The sequence below is a fragment of the Engystomops pustulosus genome, chromosome 3 (assembly GCF_040894005.1).
Source record: "Engystomops pustulosus chromosome 3, aEngPut4.maternal, whole genome shotgun sequence".
NCBI classification, from domain to species: Eukaryota; Metazoa; Chordata; class Amphibia; order Anura; family Leptodactylidae; genus Engystomops; species Engystomops pustulosus.
Window position 1 is genome coordinate 71,813,291 of NC_092413.1, and position 21,078 is coordinate 71,834,368.

At 42.9% G+C, this 21,078-nt stretch overlaps 1 protein-coding gene across 4 annotated transcripts in view; it reads right to left on the reverse strand.

Moving 5' to 3' along the window:
• The window catches only part of SYNJ2 (synaptojanin 2), a 128,919-nt gene that overhangs the window by 62,474 nt on the left and 45,367 nt on the right, over positions 1-21,078 (reverse strand). The window lies entirely within an intron of this gene.

The following is a 21,078-nucleotide window of genomic DNA, read 5'->3' on the forward strand; positions in this document are numbered from 1 at the left end:
AGGGTGACAAGTCCACTTTCAGCGGTCACAGGACCGCTTATGCCAAACTAGACTAATAGACGACTGAAGACTGGGCCAGGAAGAGTGAATGACCATAGAAATAACAGCAGGTCTAATATAAAATAACAATCAAAGAAACGAACAGAAAAAAGAAGCATTGTTCCCAGGGGTGTACCACATAAACACAAATTTGGTCTCCAGAAAAGCTGGAAAGCACTGAGCTAGCAGCTCTGCACATACATTTGTAAACCTTTAATAAAAAAAATAATTAGATTGGCCTCTCCTGAATGTTATCACCAATATATTGCAGGGCAGTTGAACTAAATTCATACATATGGGTCTTACTCGGGGAACTCCCTGATTCAGATAATCATCTGCCTGGCCAAGCCATTCTTGCAATAGGCCCTGAAGGGCAAGAGACCCTCCCGGGTGAGTTGTCTGCTACTGCATCGGGTAGCAGCCAGATGCTTCACAAACTTGATATTGCAGCAGATATGTAAATGCGGCCACTGCTACCAGAAATCTATTTTTAGATAAAATTAAAGTTTATGTAAATAAGTGTCTCTGTGCACATAGGGCATAGACATTTTCTGTTTTAATGCAATAAAGTGCAACGCCGGACTGCGCTGTAAGTGGTCGGGTGTATTCATGAGGGGGAGGGATTAGGGGCAGTGACTGCCGCGTGAAGCTCGGAATTCACCACCGGCCTATGGAGTAGGAGGGCGGTCTGGAGGATTATATTTGAGGCCTCTTTATGGGTATTATAGTATATAGGCAATGTGCTTTTTCCATATTACACTCTATATGACAAGATGGTGGTGCCCATGCACTGAATACAATGATAGCAGTGGGGGGTACCAGCCCCAAGTCTGGTTGTTAGAGAGCTCCTGGGATCTCTCCATAACCTGATGTGTGTCAGTGAGGTGTGATGATGGGTACCACCTTTCTTTTTAACCAATTTTTAGATCTAATAGAAATCTCTTTGACACAATAAAGTAGACTTAGTAACATAGTCTAAAAGTTGGACAGTGCAAATAGAGATTAGACTGAAACTGAATGAATGTATGATGCTTTAAAAAAAAATTCCAAAAGAAATAGAAGGGGATCCATTTCCTATGTCTTAGTATACAATTGTGGTGTTTCTGACTAGTTGTCAGCTTCTACACACACACACACACACAGGAAATTTATTTGGCGCAGGGCAGTACTATATGTGGTGCATGGCGATAATAAATGAGGAGAAAGCTCCAGATTATCGATGTTTATGAGGGGAATTTAACATGGCTTAACTACCTGATTCTGACATAGAGTCCATTTTACCTGCCAAAGCAATGTCACCACACAGTCACATAAGTGAAACCAAACAGAAAAAGGAGATCCGGGATTATTCATTAATGAGTAATACCCTGATATCCCATTACCTACAGCATTCAACCACCCAGCTCTTTCCCTAGTTTTCCTTTTATATGGTACATGGACGCTAGTATTGTATGATGCCTCCGATTTTAATATTTCAATCGTACTTTCTAAAGCTGCTTTGGAAAGATTTCTGACATGTACCAGTAGGTGTCCTGCATACACCAAGGTATTCACCCATTAGTAAGAGGAGGAAACCTATTCTTCATTTGTGTAAAGTTAATGTTAAAGTAAGGACTAATTTAACACAGTACAAGGAAAAAGTAATTAAGAGTATGAAGAATAAACAACGTAAAAACCAATAAAATAAGCAAATTGCCATGGTCAGATAGCATACATCCCCAAGTATTTAAAGGAAACCTACCGTTTGATTTGATGAATTATGAAGCAAACATACCTTGAGAATGCTGTAGCTTCACTGATGCAGGGTAATATCTTGGTTAATCCCTGTGCTGAGTGGTTTTGCTGATAAAACGATTATACAATTCAGGACCTTGGGAAAGCTGGGACAGACTGTCTTACACATTACACGGGAACTTGGAATTAAAATGGCTGCTAAATAATGCATGACTAGTCAAGCACTAATCAACCTGAGCTGGATCACTCATACACAGCAGCTGGGGGATGGTGCAGGAATTGATTATTCTGTCTGGCAGGAAGAAAACTGCAGGAGATGATGATGCAATCGGAGAGAAACTCTCCTGCTATGAGAAGCGGCAGAGTTAAATTTGCCGAACAACACCTCAAGAAGCCAACTCAGTTCTGGAAAAGTATTCTATGGACAGATGAGACAAAGATCAACCTGTACCAGAATGATGGGAAGAAAAAAGTTTGGAGAAGAAAGGGAACGGCACATGATCCAAGGCACACCACATCCTCTGTAAAACATGGTGATGGCATGGGCATGCATGGCTTTCAATGGCACTGGGTCACTTGTGTTTATTGATGACATAACAGCAGACAAGAGTAGCCGGATGAATTCTGAAGTGTACCGGGATATACTTTCAGCCCAGATTCAGCCAAATGCTGCAAAGTTGATCGGACGGTGCTTCAAAGTACAGATGAACAATGACCCCAAGCATAAAGCCAAAGCTACCCAGGAGTTCATGGGTGCAAAAAAGTGGCACATTCTGCAATGGCCAAGTCAATCACCAGATCTTAACCCAATAGAGCATGCATTTCACTTGCTCAAATCCAGACTTAAGACGGAAAGACCCACAAACAAGCAAGACATGAAGGCTGCGGCTGTAAAGGCCTGGCAAAGCATTAAGAAGGAGGAAACCCAGCATTTGGTGATGTCCATGGGTTCCAGACTTAAGGCAGTGATTGCCTCCAAAGGATTCGCAACAAAATATTGAAAATAAAATATAAAATTGTGTTACTGTCCAAATATTTCTGGCCCTAACGGTATATATTACCTTGTTACTTTATTCTGTAGGTCATACACTTTTGATGAATTGTGTCTTATGGTATATGTGATTGCAGCACTTTATACTATAGTATTCATTAGGAGTGAGGGTTAGTAGGTACAGGCACATGAATTGAACTTTCCGCTTCTTCCCCCATGACGGCCCAACCTGGAGGATGCCCCTTGACCTCTGCAGGGACAGGAAGAAGAGAGGTTAAATGCTCCCCCCCCGCATCCTCCCGCCAGTGTTCTTACTGTCCCTGCTGAGGCAGGACAAGAGAGGTGCCCTCTCTCCTCCAGGGGGGGGAAGACTAAGCTTACATGGAAACTCACAGGTAGTCCTGGCTGGCTAAATCCCAGCGGGCTGGGGCGTTCGGTTGGCTTCGTGCCTTCCCTTTCGCTGCCCTTCCGGTCCGTTTACCCTGGCCGCCGCTCCGCGATCCTAGTGTGAGCGCGCGGCGGCCGAAGAAACTACATTTCGCGGCGTCCTCGAGGTCCGATGACGACTTCCGGTCGCGACCGGAAGTAGCGGTTCACAGGACCGCAGCGGTTCAAAGGACCGAACGGTAGCACGGCGTGGTGGCCTCTACAGGGGGATGGGCTCCCCATTAAGGTATTTAAGACACCTGGAGCGGGTTAGTCACGCTGATCTCAGGTCTAAGATCTGTGAGCGACGCTGCGGTGCTGTGTTCCTGTGTTGTGTTTTTCTGAAAACTTTCCTGTGCGCTTCCCCGGCTTTATGATGGCTGACGAGGCAGAACCAACCTTCCTGTATCCTCCGGTTTCTGTAAGTGGGGTCATTTGTGCAGGTTTGGGCTTTTTTACTGTGTGTAAAGATAGTGGGTCATTTATTATCCTCCACTTGCCTTTTCAGGAGAAAGACCAAGGGTCTAAAGGGAAAGGCAAGGAGGATAAAGGGGATAAGACAAGCAGGTCTGAAAAACCCGAGAAAAGTCGACTTAGGAAGTGTAACATGTGTTCTCACTCTGTCTGACTCATACAAAAAGCCGATTTGCAAGTCATGCATCGACAATTTTATGAGAGAGGAAAAAACGTCCTTCCTAGATGAATTAAAGGGGTTTATTGAGGAGAAAATAAGTTCTTCAGTGGCCGCTGCTACGTCCAGGCCCCCACCGAGTAAGAAACCTAGAGTGGAGCCGGATTCTTCTATATCTGAGGAGGGGGATGACTCTGAAGCTCCCTCATGCTCATATGTGGAAGATGATGATCCGTCGGAAGATACACGTCATCTGTTTCAGTTTGAGGAACTTGATGGTCTCCTAAAGGCAATAAGGCAGACCCTGGAAATCGAGGAGATTCTCCCTCCCAGGTCTAAGGAGGAGGAAATATTCGGGGAGCACCTTAAAGGAGCTGGTTTCAGAGGAATGGCGAGAGCCAGAAAAGAGAGTCACTGGGGGTCATTTATTAAGGGCCCGATTCGCGTTTTCCCGACGTGTTACCCGAATATTTCCGTTTTGCGCCGCTTGTACTTAAATTGCCCCGGGATTTTGGCGCACGCGATCGGATTGTGGCGCATCGGCGCTGGCATGCGCGCGACGGAAATCGGGGGGCGTGGCCGAACGAAAACCCGACGTATTCGGAAAAACCGCCGCATTTAAAAACCGAAAATGTGTCGCATAAGGACCGCTTACCTTCACCTGGTCCAGCTCGGTGCATTCCGGCGCGATGAGTTTACTTTCAGCGCAGCAGCGCCACCTGGTGGACGGCGGAAGAACTACCTTATTAAATCCCGGCCGGACCCGAATCCAGAGCGGAGAAGCCGCCGCTGGAACGCGAATGGACCGGGTAAGTAAATTTGCCCCACTGTGTCCAAAAGCTTTAAGAAGAGACTTGTATTTGAGCCAGAGGAGTCCAAGGTGTGGGACACTTGCCCAAAAATGGACGTGCAAGTCACAAAGATAGTAAAGAAGACTGATCTTCCATTTGAGGACGCGGCTCAATTAAAGGACCCGATGGATAGGAAGTCAGACTCTCTATTAAGGAAGGCCTGGGAGACATCCATGCTCAATCTGAAGACAAATCTAGCTTCTAGATTTCTACAGTACTTGCTGTACTGGTTAAATGAACTGGAATCCCACATCAAGGAGGGAACTCCAAGGTCAACAATCTTGGAGAACTTTCCTTTGCTGAAATCAGCAACAGTTTTCCTTGCAGATTCCGCGGCCGAGGGAATCCGTTTTGCTTCCAAGGAGGGAGCATTCACTAATTCTACACGACGGGCACTGTGGCTGACAGTGGAACGGCGATATCCGATCCAAAGCAAAGTTGTGCAGCCTCCCCTTCTCAGGGGAATTCGTATTTGGGCCAGAATTGGATGCTATACTTGAGAGAGCATCAGATAAGAAGAAGGGCTTTCCTGAGAGATCGATACCCAAGAAACAGCCCTTTCGGGACTTTAAAAAGGATTCCTACAAGGATAAAGGGAAAAGGGGACGCTGGAGCTAGCCGAAAGGAGGTAAAGGGAGAGGGATTCTGTTCTCCACCCCAACAGACCCTAATAGAAACAAAAAACAATGATGCCATAGTAGGGGGAAGATTGCTAAGGTTCAGAGGAGAATGGACAAAGATCACTTTAAATCCCTGGGTCTTAGATATATTACTGCACGGTTACAATATCAAATTCTTCAAGCTTCCCCCTATAAAATACATGCCACCTTCGTCATCTATGTCACCTACATCCCACAACTTAATATGGCAAGAAGTAGCTTCCCTTTTGTCTTCTGGAGTTGTTATACCTGTCCCACAAGATCAAGAGAAATCTGGGTTTTACTCTTCTCTTTTTTTGGTAAAGAAACCGAATGGCACAAACCGGCTAATCATCAACCTGAGAGGGCTCAACAAATTTATTTATTTTAGACTTAAAAGATGCATACTATCACATCCCTATACACCCTTTCTCACAGAGATTTCTAAGGTTTTCTGTCCTGTCTCCAGAGGGTTCTACACTACACTTTCAATTTTGTGCACTTCCCTTTGGAATATCATCTGCACCAAGAACCTTTACAAAGGTGATGGCAGAGGTGGTGGCGTCTCTCAGACTACAGGATGTACTGATGTACTGAAAAACTGGGATGGATAGTAAATTATCAGAAATCAGAACTTTCTCCAGCTACTGTGAGGAAATTCCTGGGAGTAAACTTGAACTCAGTTTACCAAATGTCGTTCCTTCCACAGGACAAGGGAGACCACATCAAGGATCAGATAACGAAGTTCAGGAAAAAATCAGTGATCTCCATCAGAGAGGCAATGAAGATCCTGGGCTCTCTAACAGCCTGCATCTCCTCGGTAGCCTGGTGCCACGCTCATTCCAGAACACTCCAGGGATGGATCCTAAGATCCTGGAACAGAAGACAGGAGGATCTGGACAGGAAAATCCCGATTCCACCTGCCATCAAGAAAGACCTGTTATGGTGGTTGGAAGACGGAAATCTGAGGAAGGGAATATTTTGGTCAAACAGCCCTTACATTCCAATCCAAACAGATGCGAGCCAGAGGGGCTGGGGGGCAGTGATGCCTCAGCATTTTTCCCAGGGTACCTGGACAGAGGAGATTACAAGAAGGTCCTCAAATTTCCTGGAGCTGCAAGCAGTATGGGAAGCCCTCAGTGCAAACACTCCTCTTCTTGCTCACCAACACCTTCTCATCCTGTCGGACAATACAACTACGGTCTCCTATATAAAAAGGCAAGGGGGAACCAGGTCTCCTCTCCTGAGTTCCCTAACTCGGAAAATATTTTTGTGGGCAGAACAACACACCATGTCAATATCTGCCACCCATCTAAAGGGCACGAAGAACTCAAGGGCAGACTTTCTAAGCAGAAGGAAAATCCTACCAAACGAGTGGAGTCTCAAGGAGGAGATCTTCCAAGAGCTAACATCTTTGTGGGGCTATCCTCTAGTGGACTTGTTCGCAACAAGGGAGAATACCAAATGCCCTCGTTATTTTTCTCTGGAAAAAGGGGAGAACAGGGAACAGCTGGACGCCTTCTCTCACTCCTGGGACATTCCACTAGCCTACGCCTTCCCCCCGATTCCCCTGATCGCCAGGGTCCTGAGAAAGATATTCCAGGAAAGCAACAGAACCATTTTCATCTGCCCAAACTGGCCGAAGAAAAGCTGGTATCCACTCTGGTATCCACAGAAGAATGTCGCCACAGGATCCAGTCATCCTTCCACTGTCCGAGGACCTACTACATCAAGGTCCAATTCATCATCCGAATCCAGGAGGATTGCAGTTGTCTGCCTGGATCCTGAATCCAGCTTCCTAAGTTCTCAGGGACTCTCGTCTGAAGTCATCAAGACCCTGAAGGCAAGTAGGAAACCAGTCACTTTTGCCATCTACCATAAAATATGGAAGAGGTTCTGTTCCTTCTGTAAGGACAGTCCACCTTCCCAGGCTAATCTTAATATCTTGCAGGTGCTCGAGTTTCTTCAAAGGGGTTTGGAGTTGGGGTTGTCTACCAGCACCCTGAAGGTCCAGGTGTCGGTGCTTAGTGCTTTCTTCGACCAGCCCCTCATCGAACACAGGTGGGTCAAGAGGTTTATTAAAGCAACTTCTAGGTTAAAGCCCCAGACTGTTAAAAAATCGTCAGCATGGGACTTAACTCTAGTCTTGAATGCCTTAATGAAGGAACCATTCGAACCTATTGACTCCTCCAGTATAAAGAACTTAACACTTTTCCTGATAGCCATCACTTCTGCTAGAAGGTTAGGTGAACTTCAGGCTATATCGATTAGGGAACCCTACATGAAAATTCTAGATGATAGAATTGTATTGATGTTGGATCCAAATTTTGTTCCCAAGGTGGTTTCTGACTTCCACAGGAATCGGGAGATTATTCTGCCCTCCTTCTGTGAGAATCCTTCTTCAGCAAGAGAACGAGAATGGAATTCTTTGGATGTAAGATGTTCGGTCCTAAAATACTTACAGATCACTGAGGCCTGGCGTATTGACTCTAACCTTTTCATCCAATTTCAGGGGAAAAACAAGGGGAGGAAGGCGTCGAAGGCGACTATCGCAAGATGGCTGAGACTGGCGATTGCTTCATGCTATGACCTACAGAAAATACCGATACCATCAGGAATCCGAGCTCACTCGACCAGGGCTATGTCCACATCCTGGGCGGAAAGAAGAGGAGCGTCACTGGATCAGATTTGCAGGGCTGCAACTTGGTCTTCATCTACTACGTTCTCTAAGCATTATAGACTGGACTTGCACTTATCAAAAGATTTGTCATTTGGGCGCAAGGTGTTACAGGCTGTAATCCCTCCCTAAAAGCTTACTAATTTTGTAAGTCTCCAGGTTGGGCCGTCATGGGGGGACGAAGCCGAAATTGTGAATTAGATTACTCACCGGTAATTCTATTTCCGTTAGTCCACCATGACGGCCTATATATTTTCCCTCCCAGTTGGAAATTCTTTATTTCTGTATTTTTGCTTTCAGATGAGTCTTTGTATGTGGAGCAAACATACTAATAAATCTGATTGTATCTTCCTCAGCATGGTTATTTTGTAATCACTGGCGGGAGGATGCGGGGGGGAGCATTTAACCTCTCTTCTTCCTGTCCCTGCAGAGGTCAAGGGGCATCCTCCAGGTTGGGCCGTCATGGTGGACTAACGGAAATAGAATTACCGGTGAGTAATCTAATTCACAATTTTTAATATTTTTTTAAATTGTTATACTTAATAAAGATTTATTTGATTCTCATCATATATGGGCATCCTCTTATTTTTTTGTAGTAGTTTAGTTGTTAGGATGCCTTATTTGGTATAATACATAAGGTTTCCCTTTTTATAATAGCTATTCTGGAGTATCTCACTGTACATAACCTTATTACCCATCAGCATGGGTTTATGAGGGATAGGTCCCGTCATACTAATCTGATAATCTCCTATGAGGAGGTAAGTTTTAGACTGGACCAGGGGAGGCTGTTGATGTTGTGTATCTAGACTTTTCCAGGACAGTTGATTCTGGACCACATAAAAGAATGTACATACAATGCGACTGCTGGGACTAGGGGAAATCTGTATGTGGGTTATAAATTGGCTTAGTGGTAGAAAACAGAGTTGCGATTAATGGCAGATTCTCAGAGTGGGTTGATATTACTCGTGGAGTGCCACAGGGGTCAGTATTGGGGCCACTTTTAATTATTCTTATGAATGAACTCAGAGGGTTTACACAGAGTCATTTTTGCAAGATGAGACAACGTTTTCAAAGCTACCATTTTGAGAAAAACACAGCATTTTGTTCACTTTTTATAAAATGTTTTATATGTTGCAAAAGGGTGTAAAAATAGCATTTTTGAATTTGGACCCTATTTTCCGTTATAGGGTTACACACCTGGAATAGCCGTTATTATATTTTCATAGATCAGACATTTTGGGATGCAGTGATACCCAACATGTTTATGATTTTTACTTTATAAAATTTAAAATTTACTTTACCAATTAAATCCAATGCTATACAGCCTAGGGTTTTACAAAGATCCAAGGCTGTCATAACAACAGATCGTGCCCCCCCCCCCCACAATGCCATGTCGGGAGCAACAATGAAATCCAAGATGCTTTGGGTCAGGTTCGACCACGTCACGTAACAGCTAAAAGGGAACCCATCATCAGCAAATGGCCTACTACCAGTAGATTGTCAAGCAGTGCAACACCTTCTAGTTTTTGTTACTTTCATGGCCCTGTGTGTGGTGGCATCATCCAGAAAATCAACTTTGAAGTGAGATGTAAATTGGTTGTATAAAGTCAAGGAGCCAGAAAGTTTAACATTGAAGTCAAGGTGGGGAACTCTGAACTCCTCCTCTATCATAGAAATCACATCAATAGAGATCTGGTTAGTAATGTCTCTGGTTGCAGGACCATCAATTACAATGAAAGGGCTTTCCGAGGAAGAGGAAACTTGATTTCAGTGTTAAAATCTCCTCCTCCTTGACTTTATACAACCAATTTACATATCACTTCAATGTTGATTTTCTGGATGAGGCCACCACACTGGGTCACGAAAGAAACAATATCTGGAAGGTGTTCAGCTGCTTGACAACATACTGGTTTATTAGATCAATTTCTGATGACAGGTTCCCTTCAACTGCCCTGATCAGTGCCAGCACCAACCATGTCAGTTCCCAGCGGGAGTTTGCTGACAACCTCCGCTTAGGCAGAGGGTTCGGATTGTAAGCCCTATCCACATGCCCCTTCATGACTAGCCAATGCATTTACGTTGGTCATGAAGTTAACGGTTAAGAATGCTTACTGGAACTGTGGAAATCTCAGCCGCTGGATTTTATGTCAGATACTTTGTAAATGTTCAAGAGAGACTTTGATTCCTTTCATAAGAACAAAAATATCACAGGTTATGGAGAAAAAAAACATCAGTTCAATCTTACAAGTTAGACTTTATGGACCTGCTTCTTTTTCCAACCCGTATCCACTATGATACCATAAACATCTATAACTCCACAACATACAGTTAGGACCAGAAATATTTGTACAGTGACACAATTTTTGCGAGTTGGGCTCTGCATGCCACCACATTAGATTTGAAATGAAACCTGTACAACAGAATTCAAGTGCAGATTGTAACGTTTAATTTGTAGGGTTGAACAAAAATATTTGATAGAAAATGTAGGAATTGTACACATTTCTTTACAAACACTCCACATTTTAGGAGTTCAAAAGTAATTGGACAAATAAACATAACCCAAACAAAATATTTTTATTTTCAATATTTTGTTGCGAATCCTTTGGAGGCAATCACTGCCTAAGTCTGGAACCCATGGACATCACCAAACGCTGTGTTTCCTCCTTCTTAATGCTTTGCCAGGCCTTTACAGCCGCAGCCTTCAGGTCTTGCTGGATTTGAGCAAGTGAAATGCATGCTCTATTGGGTTAAGATCTGGTGATTGACTTGGCCATTGCAGAATGTTCCACTTTTTTGCACCCATGAACTCCTGGGTAGCTTTGGCTTTATGCTTGGGGTCATTGTCCATCTGTACTATGAAGCGCCGTCCGATCAACTTTGCAGCATTTGGCTGAATCTGGGCTGAAAGTATATCCCGGTACACTTCAGAATTCATCCGGCTACTCTTGTCTGCTGTTATGTCTTCAATAAAAACACAAGTGACCCAGTGCCATTGAAAGCCATGCATGCCCATGCCATCACGTTGCCTCCATCATGTTTTACAGAGGATGTGGTGTGCCTTGGATCATGTGCCATTCCCTTTCCTCTCCAAACTTTTTTCTTCCCATCATTCTGGTACAGGTTGATCTTTGTCTCATCTGTCCATAGAATACTTTTCCAGAACTGAGCTGGCTTCTTCAGGTGTTTTTTGGCAAATGTAACTCTGGCCTGTCTATTTTTGGAATTGATGAATGGTTTGCATCTAGATGTGAACCCTTTGTACCGTATATACCCGAGTATAAGCCGACCCGAGTATAAGCCGAGATCCCTTATTTCAAAACAAAAAACTGGGAAAACCTATTGACTCGAGTATAAGCCGAGGGTGGGAAATGCATTGGTTACAGCCTCCCAGTATATAGTCTGCCAGCCCCTGTAGCATACAGTCTGCCCAGCCCCTGTAGCATACAGCCTGCCCAACCCCCTGTAGCATACAGCCTGCCCAGCCCCCTGTAGCATACAGCCTGCCCAGCCCCCTGTAGCATACAGCCTGCCCAACCCCTGTAGCATACAGCCTGCCCAGCCTCTGTAGTATACAGCCTGCCCAGCCCCCTGTAGCATACAGCCTGCCCAGCCCCCTGTAGCATACAGCCTGCCCAGCCCCCTGTAGTATACACAGCCTGCCCAGCCCCCTGTAGCATACAGTCTGCCCAGCCCCTGTAGCATACAGTCTGCCCAGCCCCTGTAGCATACAGCCTGCCCAGCCCCTGTAGCATACAGCCTGCCCTGCCCCTGTAGCATATAGCCTGCCCAGCCCCTGTAGCATACAGCCTGCCCAGCCCCTGTAGCATACAGTCTGCCCAGCCCCTGTAGCATACAGCCTGCCCTGCCCCTGTAGCATACAGTCTGCCCAGCCCCTGTAGCATACAGCCTGCCCAGCCCCTGTAGCATACAGTCTGCCCAGCCCCTGTAGTAGGAAAAAAATAACACTGTACTCATCTTTCCAACGTCCCCTGTAGGTCCTCTTCTGTCTCAGACTGTCCCAGACAGAAGAGGACCTACGGGTGACGTCAGAAAGGTGAGTTTTGTCTTTATGTTTAGTTGACTCGAGTATAAGCCGAGTTAGGGTTTTTGAGCACAAATTTTGTGCTGAAAAACTAGGCTTATACTCAAGTATATAAGGTATTTACTTTCATGGAGTCTTCTCTTTACTGCTGACTTAGAGACAGATACACCTACTTCACTGAGAGTGTTCTGGACTTCAGTTGATGTTGTGAACGGGTTCTTCTTCACCAAAGAAAGTATGCGGCGATCATCCACCACTGTTGTCATCCGTGGACGCCCAGGCCTTTTTGAGTACCCAAGCTCACCAGTCAATTCCTTTTTTCTCAGAATGTACCCAACTGTTGATTTTGCTACTCCAAGCATGTCTGCTATCTCTCTAATGGATTTTTTCTTTTTTTTCAGCCTCAGGATGTTCTGCTTCACCTCAATTGAGAGTTCCTCTCATGTTGTCTGGTCACAGCAACAGCTTCCAAATGCAAAACCACACACCTGGAATCAACCCCAGACCTTTTAACTACTTCATTGATTACAGGTTAACGAGGGAGACGCCTTCAGAGTTAATTGCAGCCCTTAGAGTCCATTGTCCAATTACTTTTGGTCCCTTGAAAAAGAGGAGGCTATGCATTACATAGCTATGATTCCTAAACCCTTTCTCCGATTTGGATGTGGAAACTCTCATATTGCAGCTGGGAGTGTGCACTTTCAGCCCATATTATATATATAATTGTATTTCTGAACATGTTTTTGTAAACAGCTAAAATAACAAAACTTGTGTCACTGTCCAAATATTTCTGGCCCTAACTGTACAAATTCTGTTAAAAATCCATTTTATTGAATATAACTCAGACAGCTGCTTCACCTAAATCCATTACTAAACTTTCTCATAACAGTATGGATTTTACTATCGAGTAGACAAACTGAAGACACACATTAAGCAATGCCCCCTGACCACTCCATATACAGTCACAAGCCTTGTATCTCTTTTTCAAAAGACACTATCTCACCAAATTGTAGAATTGAAGAAATTCTCTTTTTATTTTTTCACAGAAAACCATAAGTAGTGACGTTTCTGTTCTAACACATGGACCTTTTTCAGATACAGTTTGCCAATAGAAGCTGTAAGAAAGGCCACATACAGCGGCAGACGAGCGCTACGATATGAAGAACATGGTATCAGCTGCTCTGGATAAGGCAGATTTTCTTCAAAATATCTGTCACATAGTGTGACTGGAATACTTATTTCATGGTATAAGAGATTTGGTCCCTTTCCAGTGCACCTATTTCTTCAAAGGATGTGCAGCTCAATCCATCTTAAAACAAAATAGGATAAAGCATACTGCAATCCATCATATGAAATTCTAGCTTCCCCATACTTTAGGAAGCCTTTGTACTGCGTGTCATATCTCTGTCCTGTTTCCAAGAAAGTTTATCAGCGAGACGACAGTAGCAGTCAAATAAAATACCTTCTTGCTAGCAATGTTCGGACGGTGTTTACTGTAGATAACATGGAAATGTATGTGGTGCTTTACACACAGCTACAAAACATTATGTGAAATGCTGCGTGAAAATCATTGACATTGTGCTTTTCTTTAAAAATAACAATGGCTGCATGTTTACAGTATCCTATAGATATGTTCAATGTGGACAGCGACTTCTGGTATAATTGGTGCAAAAAAATTAAAAAATCTTCCTAATGTGGATTGGGGGAAGAGTTGCAATGATGGTGTGCACCCAATTAACAATGTAATATGTGCACGCACTCACACAAAAAATAACAATTCAGTTATTTTTAGATTTCAATGAACAAGTCAATTGTGCAAAATGTACAATTTAAAGCTTAACTGTAAAGCTATAGTGATTTTACCAAATTATTATATGTGATGCCTACTTTGTGCTGCTCACAATTATGAAAGTGTTTGATAAAAATCTCTCACTAGAGGTGAAGTGGGCAGAGACTAACCCCTTATCACCGACACTAGTTTTCAGCTCAATGACCAGACTCGATTTTTCAAATCTGACATGTCTCACGATAATTGGTTATAACTTCGGAACGCTTTAACATATCCTGGTGATTTTGAGAATGTTTTCTCGTGACACATTGTACTTCATGTTAGTTATAAAATTTAAGTGATAAGTTTTGCGTTTCGTTCTGAAAAAAAAGTGAAAATTTGGCAAAAGTTTGTAAAAATTCTTCATTTTCCAAGTTTGAAATGTTCTGGTTTCCAGACAGGAAGTAAAACTACCCAAAAAGTTTGATAATTAACATTTACAGAATATCTGCTTTATGTTGGGATGATATTTTATGCTTCCGGTCATTTTTCTAGGATGTTATGAGGTGCAGAACTTTAGGTGCGATTTTTCTTATTTTCATGAAAATTGCCAAAACTCACATTTTGAGGGACAACTCAGCTTTCAAGTGACTTTGAGAGGCCTAAATAATAGTAAAACCCCATAAATTACCCCACTATAGAAAGTTCACCCCTCAACGTATGTAAAACAACTTCTATTAAGTCCATTAACCCTTTAAGTGTTTCACATGGGTTAAAAAATATGGACCTGCGATTTAGAAACTAGAATTTTTTTGGAAATACATTCATTTAGGCCAAAACTGACATTTTCAGAATAAATTAAATGAGGAAACGCACTGCAACGCTTGATGCCCAATTCCTCCCGAGTGTACTGATACCCCATATGTGGTGGTAAACTGCTGTACGACCTATAAATTTTTATTTTTTTTGGTAATGCGATCATATGAGGGCTTATTTTTTATGGGATGAGATACAATGTATAAATAATTTATTTTGGGAGTCTAAAGCTTATTCATGAGATTTTATTAACTATTTCAAGGGGGACACAAACAAAATCATCAATTTTTATTTTGGATTGTTAGCATTTTTTTCCCCCCGCTCACCGTAACGTAAAAATAATATTTTATCTTTATTCTCTGGTTCACTACGATTGCGGTGATACCTCATTTATATAGTTTTTCTTATTTTTGCTCAATTTTCCTGAGCAAAACCAATATTATTGAGAAAATTGCATTGTTTTTACTATTGACAACTTTTCAGGGCCATAACTTCTGTATTTTTCGGTTGTCAGATCTGGTTGAGGGCTTATTTTTTGCGAAAACAGTTGTTCTTTTCAGTCGTATCATATTAGGTACCGTAACTTTTTTTGATCACTTTTTAGAACATTTTTTGTGATGGTGTTTGATGAAAAATTGTATATTATGGGAAGTTTTTTGAGTTTTTTTTTTACGTAGTTCACCGAGCGGGTTCAGTATTGATTTAGATTTATTGTACAGATTAATACGGACGCGGTGATACCAAATATGTACGTGTTTTTGTGTTTTATTTACTTTATTTGCATTTTATGTGTTACTGGGGAGATTATGGGACTTTTATTTTATTTATTTATTTATTATAAAAAGATTTAATTTTTTTTTTTTAACTTTTTTACATTTTCTACTTCTTGGCTTGAATAAGCGATCGTCCGATCGCTTATTCAAGCCTTTACACTGCAATACACTTGTATTGCAGTGTATAGTGAAAGTAACTGAGCATGCTGCGCATGCTCAGTTACTTACAGCCGAGTCCTGCCAGGAAGGCAGGACCCGGTGAGAAGAGGAGCCGACAGCCCCGGGTCACTCGTCGGAACCCGGGGCAGCGGCAGGAGGGATCGGATCCCCCGGTAAGCACACCGGGGGGGTCCGATCCACGGGGGACACACTTGCACGCCGCGGAGTTTTTCCGATCCCGGGTGTTAGTGCCGGGTCTGGGCTGTGATATCACAGCCCGACACCGGCACCAGCGAGACCCGGTGTCCCGAAAACTTCTTCTGATGCGCCACCGTAGAAAGGGGTCGCATCAGAAGAAGTACCCTTAATGACCGCCGTAAAAACCCGATAGGGCGGTCATTAAGGGGCTAATGTCTGTCAGTCTATGCCATCAGGCTGAGACCAGTTAGCTTGCCCACAGATCCCATGATGCCTTCTCTCTCAAAGTAATTTAGCATTAAATCCATTTACCATATATACTCGAGTATAAGCCCACCCGAGTATAAGCCAGCCCCTAATTTTACCACCAAAAACTGGGAAAACCTATTGACTCGAGTATAAGCAGAGGGTGGGAAATGCATTGGTCACAGACCCCCCCAGTATATAGCCAACCAGCCCCATATAGTGTACAGCCAGCCCAGCCTGCCCCCAGTAGTACACAGCCTGCCCCCAGTTAGTATACAGCCTGCCCCCATGTAGTATACAGCTTGCTCCCATGTAGTATACAGCTTGCTCCCAGCATTAAAAAAAAAAAAAAAACTTATATACTCACCCTCCGGTGGCCCCGATGTGCAGCGCTGCTCCCCCGATGTCCGCACGGCTCGTCTTCAGGCTTCCGCGCCTGTCTTCTTTCTTCTGCTGGGCGCGGCCATTGCTCTCTCCTGGGCGGTGCCTAGTATCATGCGCTGCTGCTGACGTCATACTAGGCGCTGCCCGGGGGAAAAGCATGGCGGCAGAAGAAAGAAGACGGGTGCGGAAGCCTGAAGACGAGCCGCGCATACATTGGGGGAGCAGCTCTGCACACCGGGGCCACCGGAGGGTGAGTATATAAGTTTATTATTTTTTAAGTATTTTTTTTACTTATTTGTTACTTTATTGCCTCGTGTATAAACCGAGGGGATGTTTTCAGCACATTTTTTGTGCTGAGAAACTCTGCTTATACACAAGTATATACGGTAGTTCCCCACATGTAAATCCAGCTTCCATCACATGGAGGAGCAGGGGACATGGACATTACATACAGGATGTATATGGTGACAGCCTGGCAGCTTCCATCACATGGAGGAGCAGGGAACATGCAACAAGTGAAATAAATCATAAGTAAACCAGTTACATGCAGTCTATAGCCTGTGCGGTGTGAGCAGTAAGGGTTACTAGCTTATCTGCACAGAGCTGATACTGCCGATGACAAGGTGGGAGAAGTGAGCAGTGAGAAGAGCAGGGACAGAGAAACTTCTGTAGATTTAGAGACTGTGATTGAGGAACTGATGGGGAATAGGGGAGAATTGTACCTCACTATACTGTGCAGGAGACATCTGCATTCACTGTTATGTAGGCTTCCAGCTCTGCTACACACACTGACACATAACATCTTCCCCTGCCAGCAGGAGGCAGCAGCTCCCCCCTCCTCCCAGGAAACCGACAGAAATAAAGTGTAAACAAGCTATGGACTCTTAGGGCTTACCAGCACATGTAGAGGAGGCAGCCATTACGGCAATAAGGTAATGTGAAGGCTATAGCAAGGAAACTACTGTATATAGGTAATAAAGATAATAGGCAATCCCAAGAGCTATTGATTTGTGAAAAATAAAAAATCTTTAAAGGTTTTCCCACCTACAAAGATTGGAGAGGTCTGTGATTTTTATTGCATTTTATTGCATGAAGTAAGTATTTGATACTAGATAGAACAGAACATAATATTTGGTACAGAAACAAATTACAGAGCTCAGACTTCTTGACCAAGTCTGCACACACTGCAGAAGGGATTTTGTCCTCGTCCTCCATACATATCTTATCCAGGTCTTTCAGGTTTCGAGGCCGTCACTGGACAACATTGAGTTTTAGCTTCCTCCAAAGATTTCTGATTGGCTAGATCACTCCAGGACCTTGAAATGCTTCATATTAAGCAGTTCCTTAGTTGTCATGGCTGTGTGTTGTGGGTCATTGTCATACTGGAAGACCCAACCATGACCCATCTTCAATGCTCTTAAAGAGAGGACGCTTTTGTCCAAAATCTTGCGATACATCACAAATCCATACATCCCCATATCCATCCTCCTTACAGGTAATGAGTGCAGAGTAGAAGAAGCTTCTTAAAGAAAAAATAACAGCACTGAGAGAGCCAGAATTCTTGCTCTTTGGCAGGGGATCAAATACTTATTTGATGCAATAAAATGCTAATTGATTATTTAAAAATCATACAATGTGATTATTTTTTTAGATTCTCTTTCTCACAGTTGAAGTACCTACATTAAAAATTATATACCTCTCAATTCTTTGTTGGTGGGAAAACTTTTAAATCAGCCTGGGATCAAATACTTATTCCTCCACTGTATGAGACGAGGCAGCTGAGAATGGACAGCAAATGGGTCCAGTATGGTATTTTGTGGCACATTTGCCCAGAGACGTTGCAGCTGAGCATATTGATCTTACACACTCAAAAGTTGTTGAACCCAATGTCCCAGCAAAAAGCTTAAATGCCCAAAAGCAATAAATATGGCAACCAAGCAGGTTATAATCTGGTGGAGACATTCCTAGGAGACCTTCGCTGTGTGCGACAGAGCATTATCCTAATGTCCCATTGATGAAATGCCCTCTGTAAGAGTAATCATAAGCACTTTGCTGAGCTTTTAATCTCCCTTATATCACAACTAGAGGTGACCAATTGCATGTAATGACTCCCCATATCATTATGCTACTATTAGGGACAGTGTGTCGCTCCACAGCAAAGGCAAAGAATTGTGTGTTCATGACAAAACAGAACCTGGATTCACAGCAAAAGGAGATACTGTTCCATATGATAAGGAGTGTGTACTGAAGTTTTGTGGGTGCTGCTCATGCTTGTCAGTGGATCAGACTATCCACTTTACTGATGGTCAGTCAGGGCTCCCGGAGCCTGCTCATCATTTGTGCATGTCCTATGTTCCCAACAAATCCTTATGGCTTAGAACAACAAATCCTACTGGCTCAAAACAGTTCAAATCAGAACAGCTTAGATAGCGGGCCATTTATCAAAACATCCATCCTGCTTCACTCATGTCTAATCATGCTTTCAGATAGGGAAAGACTTATACACTCTTTCATGGCAAGATACAAGAAAAAAGATATGCCAATTAAATGAACCAGACTTGTCTAATGTAGATTTATACTGTTTACCAAAAATGTGCCAAATATTCAGGTATAAACTAAGCCAACCAATAGGTAGTGTTAGACTAGATATCATTATAGTGTGACAGATTGCTCATCATCAGCCATTGCAAAAAATTGTATAAAATGTCTTCTTTGATACTTAGACAATTTTAGTATCTACCAGTGTGTCTAATCAGTTTCTCAGATAAAAAGAAAAAAAAACACATGTAAGGTACAGTAGAGTAGCATGTTACTTCCACCCTTTCTATAGGCCCAAAACAAACACTTATCAAATGGTGTTGTGGTAAAGAAACAACAAACTCTTCCAAAAAGTTGAATCAGTAAACTGTAGGTGGTGGTCCCCCCGGGCACATTGCTTGGGATATACGAAGAGGCACTATGACTTGTGCCCGGAACAGGCGCAGACTATAAACAATGTACCACTTGGCATGGAGGTCGCATATTAGGGGAAAAAAATCGTCCCTAAACAAAACTTTCCATTGTTAAAACACATTGTTGTCTTGCTATTCCAATACAATCCACTGAGGAATCTATGTAGAAATTGTCCTAATACAAGAAGGCAGTGCGACCCTAAACACCAAGGTTTTAAAGACCTTCTTCAACCTGAGTCTAATTAGACATAAGCAACCTGACTTCAAACATATGTGTTTGAGCTGCCTTGCCTTGGAGAATTTTTGGCATGAGGTACACCTTAAGATCCCTGAAAAATTTAACATTTCATTACACTGTTCTATGGAAATATTGATACTAAATGACCTTTTCAATTATCACCTGCCAAAGTTATCAAAATCTCAAAAGGCTTTCTTCTTATTTGACTTATCTCTGTATATATTTTATTTTTTGTTAAAAATTTACTTATAAAATGTTTAATGAACTAATTGAACTAAAGACTCGGAAGGTGGATGAATCCAGTCTAGCCTAATCTCAAACAATGGACTGCCTTGGTTAATAAAATTAAAAGATTTCAAAGGATATATTGGGGCACATTTACTTACCCGTTCCTATCCGATCCCCGCTGTGCATTGTCCGACAATAATGCACGTGTCCTGCATGTGTCGCTTCCCCGCCCAGGTCCGGCGAAGTTCACAGTCTTCCTCCCGGTGTATCTAAGTGCATGTCTTACGACACAATCTTTAAGTTAAATCCGCGGTTTGTCCGAATCCGTCAGATCGTCTGAAGGCCCGGCCCCTGATTTGTGTTGAATGAAAGCCGGCACCAATGCGCCAAAATCAGATCTAGTGCGCCACAATCCCCTTCTAAATCCCTGTCCCAGTGGCGTGAACCCCGAAAACGTTGGAAGACCCGACGGAAATGTGGCCACGGGACCCTTAGTAAATAAGCCCCATTATGTCAAAAGAAATGCATCGATATATTGGGAACAAATTTGGAGGGACTAAATGATTTTTATATCTCCCCTAAGCAGTGCTGGAAGGGAGGGGTGGTAGGATAAGGTTAATTATGACTAGAAGTTTTTTTTGCTTTTCTCTCTGCTAAGAGTGACCACAAAATAAACATATGCAATCTGGTTGGTGAAGCAAAAAAAAAAAAAAAAAACACATCTCCTGTAGACATGTGGTTATATTATACAATACAGCATTTATACAATACAGCATTTTGAGTCCAACATCTAGGTGGGTCACACAATAGTGGTCTACGAATATGATACAGGCAGTCCCCGGGTTACATACAATATTCGTTCTTTAGGTTTGTTCTTAAGTTGAATTTGTATGTAAGTTGGAACTGTATACTTTATAATTGTAACCCCAGCCAGATTTTTTTTTGGTCTCGGTGACATTTGGATTTTAGAAATGTTGGGTTGTCATATGATCCAGGATTAACAATAAATCTTAATTGCAGACACCTGTGATAACTGTTATAGCTGATCATTGTAGCCTAAGGCTACAAAGGTAAATTACCAACATCTAGCGGTCCGTTTGTAACTAGGGGTTGTATGGAAGTCAGGGGTTCTTAAGTAGGGGACCGCCTGTATATACTAAATAGCTACATGTAGAAGTAAATAGTCTTTCTCAACCACCCTGCTGATAACGCCCATGATCGGTACTGCCACCATAATAATGGGTGTCGTTTCTTTAAATGCAGACTTCACATTTAGATCATTGTGGCA